The 16136-nt window shown below is 36.9% G+C and overlaps 1 protein-coding gene across 1 annotated transcript in view; it reads left to right on the top strand.

Moving 5' to 3' along the window:
- MAGI2 (membrane associated guanylate kinase, WW and PDZ domain containing 2) overlaps window positions 1-16136 on the top strand; it is a 1506415-nt gene that overhangs the window by 899099 nt on the left and 591180 nt on the right.

Raw genomic sequence — 16136 nt, 5'->3', positions numbered from 1 at the left:
TTCTCAGAAATACCCTGATGCCATGTATTTAAACACAATCATGTAGAATATTCATACCATATGAAAGTTATTCTTTGTTGAAGGCTTGGAAAATCTGGCTAGTATGGCAAATTATTGATGACAGATTAAAATTTAATATGCTGACACAGTCAGTCTTCCCCTAGATAATAATCAGTTCATTTAGATCTGCTGTAGGCTACATGTATATGTAGCAACCTGGTAAAATGAGGATCTACTGGTCAACATACCTTGTCTGCATGGGAGTGTTTCAATAACAGTGAATTCTTAAAGATTCTACAGTTGTGAAATTTAGTAACTAGCATAAAGTACAAATCAATATTAGTTATAACAAAATGAAAAGTTCAATTTATAATGTTTCCAGCCTATTTAGATGGGACACACTGGCTTCCTTTCTGGTCATCAAACACAGCAAGAATATTACTACCTACTCAGAGTGTTCAATTTGTCATTCCATCTTCTGAGCTACTCTTCTTCCAAATATCTACTTGTTCCTTTCTCACTTTAAAGAAAGTCATTTAAGAGTCATATCTTCAGGAAACTCTTCCCTGACCACTGTATCTTAAATTGCATCTGCTGTCATTCTCCATCCACTTTCTCTGATTCATTTTTCTTTATTGCACTTGTTAAAATTAACAATATATTCTATATTCATTTGTAAACTCCAAGAGATCAGAAAGTTTGTTTGGATCATGGATAATTCTCAAGCTTAGAATAGTCTGTGGCACCTAGGAAATGATCAATAAATATATTTTGAATGATGAATGCCTAGGTTTCTTTCTCTAACCCAACAATGGAAACCCTGTAACATCAACATGTGGTTCAGCCTGCCCCAGGACTCTGGGACCCATCACTGCCTGGGTAGGTAGTGTAGAGCTGCACATCAATTGGGTCTTGGAATCTGGTCCTGGGTTAACCTTGTATCATCACTGTAGTAATTATATTCTTGGATTAATTTCCATGATTAACCTTGTGGGTCCCTGTTCTGGTGTCCTGTACCTGTTTGTTTCCCTCTCTCTCTCTCTCTCTCCCCCCACCCCCCCACTTTCTCCAGAATATAGTTATCTTGCTATAGCCATTTCCATAATTTTATTTACCCTATAGTAATTCATGGTGCCACAATGTGTCAAATCACTCAAACCCTAAACTTGGTGTACTTGGTTAATTAAACCATATTCCCCACTAACCCCTCTCCCCACCCAAGTTCTATTGCTTGAACCACCTAAATACTTCTTGGATTGATAGGAATTGCCCTCTCCCCATAATGTCTGACTTTGTTGATGCTCTCTTCATATTTTTCCCAAAAATATTATAGAGACTCCTTGATTTCTCTGCTTCCAAGACAGAAAATCAGCAGAGTATGGAGAATAGAAATAATGAGGACAATCCTATTAGGAGTGGTAGAAAACTCCTGAGAAACATTGGAAAATATACAAATTCAAAAGTTATTTTATAACAAAGGAATTAGTATATGTGTTCTCATGCTAAAGAAATGTAGAGGTGTAGCTAATGTAAGCATGTGGTGCCTGGAATTCATTAGATATTTTACTGACGTTTTATGACTGGTTTTCAGTAAATTATAATGGGGTATAGGTTTGCTCATTATTATTTTATTCTTGGTCAAATTAATTAAAAAGAAGTGGATATAAAATGTTATTGAATTATTAATTGAACATTGTTAATAAAATTTCTATCCCCAACCCCACCTTTCTCTTCTTTCTTTTTATTTTAGGGTGGCTTTAGATTTTCTTGTAATATGTGAGTTTGATTTCTTTCGCTAAAATGATAAATCTGAAAAATACATACTTAAAAGCCAAAAGCTGATGGTAGCTCAAATGCTTAGCATATGGAATTAGTAAGCAAAAGTTTTAAACAATATGCAGAGCTCTCAGACTAAGCTAAACCTAGCCATAATGGGTAAAATAAAAGGAAAAGACTTAAGTTAAAATTTTCTGGTGAGATTTATTTCTTTTTCTCAAACTCCCCACAACTCTGCCCCCACAATATCTAAGGCTAGTACAGCCAAGGGCATGCATATGGCTACAGAGAAACCTGCCCTTTGCCACTGTCATCTGACCTGGGAGGGTGCCATTTCCTAAAGGGATCTGTTACCTCTGGAGTGGTACACAGGAACAGAAAGTGTTCTTCCTCAGGATGGTTTCCAAGAGGATTAGATACTTTCTAATTCTGCTCCCACTCTCTAAGGGTGAGAATAAATTGTCTCCATAAAGCTTCCAAAGAAAAAAATTCTGATGCAGCCATCTGGCTTCCCTGGAGAAGAAGCAAGTATTATTATACTTGGGGTGAAGGATACCCCACTGCAAAAGGGCAGTTGCTATCATTTCTACCTCCAACGGTGTCCAGGAATATGAATTTTCAAATGGTATCTACATGTTTGGTAATTGTAACCATTCTTCTCCTTCTCTGACCAACTCCCCTCAATTTAATGAGCGTCACATTTATGATAAACTGTAGCAACAAGTTAGAGGAAGATGCATGCATGGGCGTGTGTGGGGATGGAAACTCCTGAAGGCAGGCAGATGGACAACTTGACTGTGATAGACATGGGAAAGTACAAAAAGTGTACAGAAGAAATTAAAGAAATGAGTCATCTGGGGTCATTTGTTATAGTGGGAGCACTCATCAGTCTGCAGGGTATTGCAGTCTAGGACAGCTATTGATTTTATTAATAATGACCCTGAGCTATCCAGAAAAGGTTAAGTTACATGAAGAAAGTTAATGTGTAAGAAAGATTTTCTTCAAAATTGATTAAAATTTAAAAGTATGGTACTCTGAACGGGAAAGGCTACAATATTCATCTAAATATCACATTCTTCGGCAATGTCAGTCAAGTGGGGTATATTTATAAAAACTGTCTTACAATTCTATGTGTTAAAACATTTCTTGGTATGAAATATTTTAACTATCTTCTGTCTAGAAGTGATATATAATATACATGTAAATTTATATTCAAATTAGTATTTGATAAATTGTCTCAACAATTAATTTATAAAGACATTCGATAAATGCAAACAAACCTGATGTTCTTATATGCCTAAAATATTCTAAGCATATATGAATACACTTGAGAAAAATGACTAGATAGTTTCCAATTTTATTATAATGAGGTTGGAAACTGCATATTCTTTGGCCCCAGAATTTTTAATCAGAAATTCTGTATGTAGCATATTTGCAAAGCAAACTAATGAATGTACTGGACTTAAATTAGATCTCTAAAACTACTGGTGCATTACCAGATTGTTAAAATTAATATATTAATGAAATGCAAATTTACAAGTTCATCCATTCTTTTTTTCTCAGTATGCATGGGGTAATTTTTTCACTTTTCAGGACACTCATTTGTACCCCTAGAGAGCTTAAGAGTGATTAGCTGTAGTTCACCTTCTTCAAAGCCTGTGTTGACTATTGAAGACTGTTACGGACTGAACTGTGTCCCCCAAAAAGACACGTTGAAATCCTCACCTCTGGTCCTGTGAAGGTGACTTTATTTGGAAATAGGGCATTTGAATATGTCATTAGTAAGTTGAAGCCAAACTGGATAAGGGTTGGCCCTGATCCAAAATGTCTGGTGTCCTTCTAAGAAGGGGAGACTTGGACACAGATGGAGAGGGGAGAATGTCATGTGATAACCGAGGCAGAGATTGAAGCCCAAAGTTTGCCGTCAAACCACCAGAAGCTAGGAAGAGGCAAGGAAGCATTCTCATGTCAGATTTAGGCTTCTGGAGTCCATAATTGTGACACAATAAATTTCTGTTGTTTGTGGTGCTTTATTATAGAAGCTCTAGCAGACTAAGACAGAGAAGGAATAATACATCATGATCTTTGTTTATTTTCATGAAAAGTCCACATTCAGAGAGTGTTATGTTTATTCATTCATCTTAGAAGCAAATGTATTAATCAGAAGTTGAAGATATTTTTGACTGGGCAGCTGCCTTGTTCTGTTATAACACATGTTCTTCATTTATGCTCATGGTCCTGTCTTCACACTAAGCTTCATTTTAGTACTCTTGGGTGTTTTTTTTTTCCTTTTTAATATTTAGCTCCTATAGATATTTTCATCCTCTTACAATTTAGAAGATTTTTTAAACTGGTCTTTCAAATATACCAAAAATCACTGACATTTTTGCTTCCTTTTTTTTTTTCTTTCTTTGCTTATCCTTTGCTTTTCTCTGATGATTCTGATTCCTATGTGGATTTTCTACTATATTGCTATTTCATATATCAGAAAGTTTCTCCTATTAGGAAATGACACATTTTGTAATTCAGTTGTTCTTACATTTCAATATTTTTTTTCCTACAAACCTATAGGGAACAGCCATGAGAATGGAGATAATATTTGCTGATCTACCCACCAGTCAATGGCCCTTTGTTGAATACAGAGCAAATTTAACTAAAATGATTCCTCTGTCCTGTATAAGAAGCAACATTGCCTTAGAAATGGGTGTGTTCATAGTGTTCTGTTCAAAGAAAAGTTATGTGGGTCCCTGTGTTACATGCTAAGAAACTTACATTTCTTACTCTGATTTTCCACACATTCCATATTATTCTCTAAACCCAATGGTATATTGGTATCAGCAGTCTTGGCATTTGGGTCTCACGCATTTGTATTTGACTGAAGTTTGCATGAATGGACCAAATCATTTCAATTCATAGTTGATGTTACTTCTCTTCAACATTTAACAAATTTTTTCATATCTCTGGTAGTTGCTAATATATGTCATTTTCCCCTTTTCTTCTTTAATCTTCAAATTCCAATCCCTTTGTCTTAGCAGACCTTTTTAGAAGTAATTAGGAGACCAAGCAAGGGAGAAAAATGTTTGTTTCTGAGTGTATAAGGGCCTGGAGCTGACAGAGGAAGGAAGACATATTTAATTACTTTTATTTATTCTTTTATTCTTTTTTTCCTATTTCATTTGATCTTTAATGTAAAGGTTGACTTCATTTGTAAACTATCTCCGGTTGATGTTCTTTTCCATCCAAGCTAGTCCCATCCCCTGTATTGTTGCTTGTCTTCTATTCCTTGGGAACCTTTACAAATACTGTGGATTTAATTCTGTCATATACAATTTGAGACCACACTTGCTTCTTGGTAGACTCCTACAACTACTTATTACAGAGTTGGACTCTATGAAATATTAGTTGTTTAATAAAATTGTTCACATACCTCCAACTTAGGTTTTCCAGGTACTCAAAAAAGTATTTTTTTTTAAATTCAGTTTTATTGAAATATATTCACATACCGTACAATCATCCATAATATACAATCAGCTGTTCACAGTACGATCATATAGTTATGCGTTCATCACTGCAATCTGTTTCTGAACATTTTCCTTACATCAGAAAGAATCAGAATAAGAATAAAAAATAAAAGTGAAAAAAGAACACCCAAACCATCCCCCCCATCCCACCCTATTTTTCATTTAGTTTTTATCCCCATTTTTCTACTCATCCATCCATACACTAGATAAAGGGAGCTTGATCCACAAGGTTTTCACAATCACACTGTCACCTCTTGTAATCTACATTATTATATAATCGTCTTCAGGAGTTTGGTAGTTTCAGGTATTTACTTCTAGCTATTCCAATACATTAAAACCTAAGAGGTGTTATCTATATAGTGCATAAGAATGTCCACCAGAGTGACCTCCCGACTCCATTTGAAATCTCTCAGCCACTGAAACTATTTCGTCTCATTTTGCATCCCCCTTTTGGTCAAGAAGATATTCTCAGTCCCACGATGCCGGGTCCAGATTCATCCCTGGGAGTCATATCCTGCATTGCCAGGGAGATGTACACCCCTTGGAGTCGGGTCCCACGTAGGGGGGAGGGCAGTGGGTTCACCTGCCAAGGTGGTGCAGTTAGAGAGAGAGAGGGCCATATCTGAGCAACAAAGGGGTACTCAGGGGGAGACTCTTAGGCATAATTATATGCAAGTTTAGCCTCTCCTTTACAGTAATGAGCTTCATAAGTGCAAGTCCCATGATCGAGGGCTCGGCACATCAAAGCGCCAGTCCCAATGTTTGTGACAACATCAACACCAGTCCATGTGAGGATGTCCAACACTTCTGCACCTTCCTCCAGCTCCTCGGGGTGGGGGGCGGGGGAGGCTGTAAATATATCCTCATCACAGCAAAAATAAGTTCAACATATGTATTAAAATGCAGAAGTTAGCCAATGACTTGCAGTGCCCCAGGGAGCCAGGGCATTGGTGGGAAATGACTATGGCCCAGAAGAAGTCAGAATTAATCATCCGAGTGAACAGTAGAGGCCTAGGAATTGCAAGTCCAAATGTTAATCCCGGATTTGCCATAAACTTTGTGTTGGATCTTTATTTAGAAGGCTCTAGGAGAACGTGATCACTGTATTTAAGTGACTGATGAATTGCGTGATAAGGAATGAGATTTGTTCTGAATGACCTTAATTAATGGAACTAGAACAAATAACAGAAGGTGAAGAAAGAAAGACTGTGTCTTGACATGTAGAAATGCTTTCTAAAAGCTAAGGCTGATGAGATATGAACCTGAAGTCCTCAATAAATAGTTACTGAGATTGCCATAAACAGGCTGAGCACCCTCTTGGCTTAAAGGGAATGCACACATGGATAAACATTTGGACCTATAGTAACTACAACATTCAGACATCAAATAACAGTACTAAGCTTGGTGTTTAGCATGCATTGTCTCCAGTTCTCACAGTGTTTCTTTAGTGAAAGTATTATTTTAACCATTTCACACAAGAAGAATCTGAATCTCAAAGCTTAGCACAAGGCCACTATGCCATTTGTATGTATTATGTCCCCCAGAAAAAGCCATGTTCTTTGGTGCAGTCTTGTGGGGGCAGACCTATTGGTGTTGATTAGGTTGAAACATTTGGATTGGGTTTTTTCTAGGAGATGTGCCCCACCCAACTCTGGGTGATAATGCTGGTTGGATGGTTTCCATGGAGGTGTGGCCCTGCACATTCAGCATGGGCCTTGATTGGTTTACTAGAGGACTATGTAAGCTCAGACTGAAGGAGCAAGCTTGCTCCAGCCTAGAGGAACACTTTGAAGAATGCATAGGAGCTGAGAGAGTAGCTAGAGCTGAGAGACACATTTTGAATATGGCCATTGGAAGCTCACACTGACATTTGGGAGAACTCCATTTTGAAACGCAACCTGGGAGCAAGCAGATGCCAGCCACGTGCCTTCCCAGCTAACAGAGGTTTTCCGGATGCCAGTGGCCTTTCTCCAGTGAAGGTACCCTTTGTTGATGGATACTTTATAACCTTAAGACTGTAACTGTGTAACCAAATAAAACTCCCTTTTATAAAAGCCGATCCATTTCTGGAGTTTTGTGAAAAGGCAGCATTAGTAAACCGGAACAGCCACCCACGAAGTGGTCAAGCAAAATTTTACTGCTCCCTCTCTTCATCTCCTGCCATCCCCATGGCAATCCTGGAGATGCCAGAAACCCATAAACTGTGGTTGACAAGTGTAGCAGTTGGGAAGAATATTTAACTTTTAATCAAGTTTAGAGTATTCATTCTGTATCAGGGTTCTCCAGAGAAACAGAACCAAAAAGATGTGTGTGTGTGTGTGTGTGTGTGTGTGTGTGTAAATATTAAGAGATTTATTACAGGAATTGGCTCATGTGACTGTGGGAATTGGCAAGTGCAAATTCTCTGATGAAGGTTTCTATGAATTCCCAAGTAGAAGCTGGTTGGCTGAAGTAGAGAAAGAAATTCTTCTTTCTGACTGCTGAAATCAGCAGTTGTCCCTTTAAGCCTTCAACTGATTGGAAGAGACTTCTCTTATTACTGAAGACAGTCTCCCTTGTTGCTTGTAAATATAATCAGCCATAGGTGCAGTCAGCCGAGTGATGATTTACATCCAAAAAATGCCCTCACAGTAACAAACAGGCCAGTGCTTTCTTGACCAAACAACTGAGCATGGTAACCTAGCCAAGGTGACATGTGAACTTCACCATTACACATAATATGAGAGCTGATGGTTGATTACTAAATCAAAACCATATGTTCCTATTTAAATTGAGGGTACATCTTATTATTACCTTAAAGTGAACAGATAAATCTGGAGCTTGTTCAAGTTTTAAAAAAAAAGGGGAAGAGGAATAGCTAGCTCACTGAACAGATATAAAGAAACAATGGAAGCAAAAACATTGCTTTAGCATTTCATCCTCTGTGTCCTGTTTGCTTAATGTACCAATTACACAACCTTAAAATGTAATGCAGGGGTTGTAGGCACTTGAATGAACTTTAGATGATAGGTTGTTAGTCAATCCATCTAAAAATAAAGATTATTTACTGTACCATGAAATCCTCTATTTTTAAGATAACAATTTTATAAAATAGCTCCTGTTGTTTGCTGAATGAATAGAGTCTTTCCTAGTTTATCAGACATAAGAGGTGATGAAAGCAAGAATGCATCAAATCCTTATAGATACAGACCAAGGTAAATGCTGAAAGAAGCTTCTAGAAATAGGAACCATGCTCTGGAATTTCATAGATTTGCCTAGGGTGAACTCATATACACCCACCTCCACACCATCACATGTGAAGCCATCAATTTAGAAAGAAAACATCAGGGAAAGAAGGAAAATATTCTATTAGTACACAAAATAACACAGTTTTTCATTCAAAAAATATTTATTGAATATTTATTTAATGCCAGGCACTGTTCTTAGTTTTGGGGACACAGCAGTGAACAGAATCCACAAAGTTTCTTCCTCATAGAGCTTTCACTTTTACTGTTCTCATGAAGCCCAATCTCCGGGCTGACTACCATCTTCCTTTTACCCAGTATATTTAATAATATAGATCTCAGGTTAAGTCTACATCTAAATATGATTCAGACATTTCTGCTGACAGTATTTCTTATATGGTGACTTTAATCTACTAGAAGTTAGAAGAGAACCTAAGATATGTCTTCTATTGGGCTAACCCATTTCTGAAAATTGCTGATGAACTGGAGAGAGTGCTTCACCAACAATATATCAGCTGGGGAATTTTACTGCAGAAAATGTATTCCGAGAACAAGCCATAATTGGGCTTTGCTGGCAGTTCCTGGTAGAAGTCGTGGGCGAGTAAGGGGATTTCTGTTGCCCACTGCAGTGATGGCAGGGCCAGTCCCAGGTGGGGTTCAGCAGGTTCTGGCAGATGCTTGACAGGAGACACAGTGTGTTCTGGACACAGAACACCCTTGCAGATGCCAGGTAGAACTGTGGCAACCTTATGCAGAAGAAGACCTATTTGTGAGACACTTCCCTGTGCCGGTAACGCTTCTAGTTCCTAACAACAGAAACTGATCTGTGTCTTAGTTTGGTTTCCTCCAAAAGCAGAACCTGAGACATTGTCTTGAGTATGAATAATTTGTTTTTTAGGTAATCTCAGAAAGTAGGAGTGAATGAGATGGGAGAGTGAGATAGGGAAGTTGGGAAAATCACATAAGGATTGTTTGTATTATTGAGGTCATCATTCTTGTCAACTGGGGTTCAATTCCATAATAACTTCTGAGAAGTACACAGAATTGTCTTCCTCAAGTATGGGAGTCTGGAGAATTTGTCCACTGGCTCCCAACCGAATCAAGTAAGTTTTGTCCCTCAAGGGTATCTTCTAGGCTGTGATGGTGCAGACTAAATGAGCTTGCACAGCACTAGAGGTGAGATGCTATCAGCCAAAAAAAAAAAAAAAGATTCTGAGCTTCATGGAACTGTGCACCACATCTGCAACTGAAACTAGCCATGAGAATATAGCACAGGGCACCACAGACATCTGGTACATTCTAGTTAACTAAGCAGAAAAGGAATTTATTAGTGCCAATATTTAGTACTTCACAGAATCAAAAAGAAATATAGAGAACCAAGCTCTTAAAAGAGTGATCAAGGAAAGCTGAGCCACCAAATCAGCATCAAGTTCATGCAAAAGGAAGAATTTTAAGTATCTCTTATTTCTGACTCCATTGCCAGCCCTGGAAACTGGACAACTTCCACTGGACCACTACCATTGGACACTAAGTGGCAGGGCTTCTGGCATGGAAATAAAGTCTTAGTTCCTTCTGCTTCAATAGGTCAATCACTCCAGATTCAAAGACCTGGGAAACGGCATCTGATTGGCTGAGCATAGGTCACATGACTGTATCCTAGCAGCCAAGGTTCAGGGTGACACTTTCTCTTGTAACTCTGCAGTAAGTGGTGGGATCATCCTTCTCACAATACTTACACGATGTAAGTATTGTTTGGATCCCCAAACAAAGGGAAAGTGTAAAAATGCCAGGTTGGTAAACAATTATGTCCAGTATTGCAGGTGGAGGCACTTAACAAAGGACAAAGTCATTATAAAAGTAACTATGTTCAAAAAACAATGGTGTTGTATTGTTAATATAACTTTGTTAGTATCCGCAGGCCTGTCAGGCCTTGGAAAATATGTGCTACTTTTATAGAAGGGGGTAAATGTTTAAAAGTAGAAGTAGTGAAATCTTTTATGATAGCAGAAAGAGCTCACATACGTGTAAAACAGATGCAAAGAAAGCAGAAAATGTAAAGCAAAATATAGGAGGAGTAGCTTAAGCAGAATACAAGGGCATGTAAACTGCAAGACAAGGGGAAATTTTATAAAGCAGTCACTCTAAATATATGTTAAAACTTTATTGATGCTATAAATTTCAAACACTATAATCCTGAGTTCTTTGTCAAAAGTAGGGCATCACAATCACAGGTAAATTGTGTATAGATGTAAAAGAGACCCCAGAGGTAAACCAGCATAACATTTTAGAGCATGTGTGCAGAAATAACATTTTAGAAAACTTTTCAACAACTAGCACACAATGAAAAGCATTTAAGAGAAAATAATTAAGGCCTTGGGATACTTATAAATCAGATACCTTCCTCTCCCTCTTTCTTCCTGGTTTTTCTCTTATGTCTGACAATTTAGTCTCAGTCATCTTTGATTACGTCTGTTGCTCTGTCCGGCTTCTCACTACTGGCTGGTGTCAAAACTTTTTCTTCTCAGTCTACATGTACACCAGTAAACTGACCTACTCTAAACCAACTCAGATATAGTTCTTGGGTCTGAGTTCATATGCAGCATCCATCTGGAGTGTCCTTCAACAAAACATAAACTCAGATTCTCCAAAATTAAGCATACATCTCCTCAACTTCTGTCCTTCCTGTATTCTCAATCTTAGTAACTATCATAGTCATTTACACAACTGCCCTAGCCAGAAACCTGGGAGTCATCCTTGATTCACCATAACAGTCATGCAATCACTTGGTGGTTCCAATTCTTTCTCTTTGATGTGTCACCTCTTCTTTATTCCCAGTGTTCCTTCTGTAGTTCATATTCATATTGGAACATCAATAACATCCTTACTGTTCTCTCTCTTCATGCAAGGGTAATCATTCTAATACCCAAATCTAATCTAATTACTTCTCTTCTCAAATAATTCCCATCAACTTCTTCATAAAATCCTTTGCATACCATAGAGTGATATGCTTCCTTTCTACTCTGGCAGCCTCAATTCCTGCCCCTTCCCTAATTCCTCCCCAGCAAATCCAGGTGAAAGTTGAAATTTCTTGGGCTCAGTCTTAGAACCACTTCTCTTTTCACTCTATGCTGTCTACCTAATAAATACATGCAACCCCATTTTCCATTTTTATCTATTTGTGATTCCCAAATGTGTATTTTAAAACCAATCCTCTGCCCTTATCTCCAAACTTTTTACCGTCTGCATACTCCACAACTCAACTTAGAAACATCCCAAACTCAGTCGTTCAGAGACTGAAATCAGTGTCTTTCTTTTTAAAAGATTATTTTCCAGTGCTCACTATCTCAGTGAATAAATCCATATCCATCCAGTTGTCTAAGTTAAAACCCTAGGGGTTGTTCTTGACATATCCCTCTCCTTTAGCTTCATATTCATTCTATCACCAAGTCCAATCAACATTACTTTCGAAACACTGTTTGAATTCTTCCATTCCTCTTCATTTCTACTACTACCACCAACCTAGTCTAAGCTATTTCTTCCTGGATCGCTGCAATACATATAATCTGTGCTCTCTTCATTCCATTCTTTAAATTTCATCTAGAGTTATCTTTTCAAAACGTAAAGCCAACCCTATCTCTCTCTTACTACCATCCTCTCTTTCTGCACCCCCCATCCGTCCACACACAATCCATGTAAATAGGGCTTTGCATTGTTCTTGAAAGCAAAGAATTGGCGGTGATCTGGTTTTCCATCAGTGGGTGTATGGATACATAAAATGTACACCTAGTAACATGAAGGAAGCTTAAGAACATAATTCTAAATAGAAAAAATTAGAAACTAAACAAGATCTATTATACAATGCCATTTATATGAATTGAAAGTATATGCATACAAAACAATAAGTATCAGCAAGGATGTATTCAAACACAAAGAAACATCTCTTTCACTTCCTGCTCTGCATCCCGTTTCATTTTCCTCCCTAGCACTTGACATCTAACCAACTTATATTTTCCTTATGTCATTATTTCTCTCTCTTCTTCATTATAAATGTAAGATCCATAAGGGATTTATAGCTATTTGTTCACTGCTGCTCCCCCAGTCCTAGAATAGTGTGTGGCACATAAAATTGCTCAATAAATACTTGTTTAATGAATGAATTTTCATTCAGTGCATAGAATATTTGTCTGTGGTATGTTTGTGGGACAGTGGAATTCAGCATGAGCATAAAAGGCAATCAATAAATTAACCAATCAACCAAATCAACAATAAAGAAGATTAAAATTCTTGAAATGATCTTCAAAACCCTTCAGGTTCTAGATCCTATCTATCTTTGGAGCATTGTCTCTCCCCATGCTCTCCCCACTCCTCAATATGTATCAGCCACCTTCTCCTAGTTTTTCAGGTGTACCATGTTTCTTGCCATCTCAGGGCCATTGCACATACTGTTCTTTTTGTCAGACAACTTTTCATGTCCATACTCCCCTCTCCCCAATATTTTTTTGCCTAGTTCAATCTTTACCGTCCTTTAAACACCAGCTCAAGGGCTACTTCTTCAAGAAACCTTTCCTGACTTCTTTAGTCTATAATATTGCCGTGGAATCCTACAATACTGTTTCTTCAGAAAAGAAAAAAAAAAAAATCTCATTTGTATTTATGCATTTGATTCTATGTTATTTCATTAATGCCAGTCTATCTCACCAGACTATAAGTTCCACAATATTAGAGACTGTTTGTGGTTTGGACCATTATTGTTTTTCTGGCGTGTAACATGGTACCCGGCACATGGTAGGTATTCAATAAATATTAGCCATTTGATTGAGTGGATCTCTTTTATACAATACTTGGTAGCCTTTATGAAAATAAAAATATTATCTGACAAAGTACTGCTAAGTAACAAAGCTTTACCCTCTGAACATTTCATTACATATTGAGGTCCCACTTCTTTCAAAATGATTTTTTGTGCACCTCACTGTCTCATCAGAAATGACATCAAGGCCATCAGCCTTGGTAAGGTTTCCTTAGGCGAGTCGTCTAAAGGAGACAGAAGGCAACAGGCACATAACTAAGAGGAACCTGTATTAGGGCATTTCCTCTCATTACTTGCTCCTTTAAAAAAGACATTTAAGTTCATTATGTACAAGAAAAATAGTATTTCTTGTGCCTTTGAACCAGATTCTATACCTTGGTCAATTTGAAATTTTAGAAAAGATTTAGTATTTTTCATTATCAGGTGTTTTTGGGCACGTCTTCGTGTTTCTGCTACTTTAATTGGAAAAAATACAGGTCTTTGATGATGAAAAGAATGAGTCTCCACATCTAGCAACCAGTGTCTGGAATTGCTTAATGTGTAAGGAGCCGGCTTTTCAAAGTCAGAGAGCTAAAGCTTTGATTGGATTGCTCTTAAGATCATCATTACTTTCCCCATTATTGTAATTCTTTTTAAATCAATTAATTGCAACTGTTTTTCCAAAGTGAAAGCAAAGAATGAATGAAATCTGATGAATAGAATGTATATGATAATACTACATATTTCCTTTTTAAAATAATGTTCCTAGCCCATAAGTAGGTTTATGTTTCTAATGTAAAAGGTTTTTATACTTAAATGGTCATAAGCACAAAAAAATTCTATGTGGAAATACTTCTCCCTATTTTGCATAATCATATACATGGCTTTTTGCTAATGTGACTAATTCTTACATATCTGGCTTTGCCTGCATGTCCCATCCCTTCCCTTTGTTTTATTCTCGCAAAAATGCCCTGGCTTAGATAAAAGAGCTCACAATTTCCACTTGAGTTTTGAGTGTGAAGACTAAACCAAATTTTCACAGAGACTTGTCTTCAAAGTATGCAATACAAGAGCTCTTCCAAAAAGAAAGAAATGGTAGGTATTTAATCTTCTGGAAGTTATAATAAAAGGAGAGGAGTGGAGAATTAAAAAAAGGTCTTATTCCTCCCGAGTTTTGGTTAGCAAAACTGAAGTAGGAAGGTTAACTTCTGAAATCCTTAAAACAGGTGGGCAGTGGAACAGTCTCTGTAGCTTTGAATTGTGGGGGCAGATTCCACTAATGATTTCTCATATTCAAATCTAAGAGATTTGGCTAAATAGTAATCTCTGCCTCATCATTAAAAAAAGGCAACTTCTGTGCCAATTATACTAATATGCAGTTAGGAACAAGCCTAAATGATACACAAACTATCCAAGCTTATTATTTTCTGCTAATATTAATTTTTTTGTCTCTATAATATATATCTAAAAAAGTCTATATTAACATAGCTTATAGGTTACATTGAAAAGTAAAAAATTTAGACTTCTTTGCTTTGGAAAAGGAAAGTCTGGGAAAGTGATATTTTTGGAATGATTGCCAAAACTACTCAACCATTGAAATTTTAAGTAGTTCATAATCTACTCTGATTCCTACAAATAATGCAGAATTTGAAGACTTTTTAGGGTGCTCCTAAGTAGTGAAACAAAGTGGGATGGATTTTGTAATATCTCAAGATAAACTACCAAAATTTGCTGAAGTAAATGGGATTTCCAACAACCAAAACTTTTTATAAAAGTATGCTGTATGCTGGTTCTCAGAATCTGAATTTCTAAAAGAATACTAGGAATATTCTTGTGAAGAAAAATGTATTAAGAATGATTGTCACATAACCCACATTTTCAAAGCTTTAGGACTGTTGAAAGGAATATTTAGCTTATTGAAATACATACTTGCTTTACCCTAAAATATGAGAGGGATGAATCATATCCCAGAATTAGACTTGTACCTTTCTGTAAAGTATTACAAGATAAATATAGTCTTTTTATTTTGTCAGAATAATATATGAACTTTTAAAAAGTTAGATAGCACTAAAAGGCTTATATTCAATAACAAGATTGTCCTGCTACTACTGTCACCAACCCCTGTTCTCCTCCTTCAAGGGGAACTTTCTTAACAATTCATTTCAACTTTCTTAACAATTCATTCTGATATGTAACTGCATATTTAAAAATAATATCCCTGCATTACTATTTGTTGATCCATCAATTTTAGACATAACACTTTGATTTCATAATCTACTATGATTTTATATGTACTTTTTCTCCCAGGAATTAATAATTGCCTCATTTTTCCATTTGTTTCGCTTTCTAGTTATGCATTGCTAAATTTCCCAAATGAACCAATAATTTTGTAAAATTTAATGTTTGCAAAATATACTATTCTCCACACAAACACAAAGGATATTCTATAAGTTCCTTATTCTCCTTGTTGTGTCACTCTGTTGATCATTGTTGCATGACATCATGTTTTTATTTCACAGATATAACAACTATATTAAAATAACTTTTTTTTCCATTTCCAAAACAGTCTCTGTTTCTTCCACCTTCTACTTTTCCTTGTTTTAGTCTCTGTCTCTATGCTAGAGGTTTTGCACAGAGGTCAAGTGATTCCTGGCTGCTCATATTCTAGCGTGAGTCAGTGAGACTTTGATTAGAGGCCCTCTCTCTTTCCGTGTTGGGCAAGAGGCGTGTTGGGTTTCATTGAGGGACCTGGCCAGCAACATGGCTCTCTTCAGGGGATGGGGGAATCTCAGAATTTTGGTATCAATAGTTCGTTCAATTTCTCCAGAG

This window comes from Choloepus didactylus, chromosome 5 (assembly GCF_015220235.1).
Source record: "Choloepus didactylus isolate mChoDid1 chromosome 5, mChoDid1.pri, whole genome shotgun sequence".
Classification (NCBI taxonomy): Eukaryota; Metazoa; Chordata; class Mammalia; order Pilosa; family Megalonychidae; genus Choloepus; species Choloepus didactylus.
Note: the sequence above shows the minus strand (reverse complement) of the source record. Positions and strands in the feature narration are given on the sequence as shown.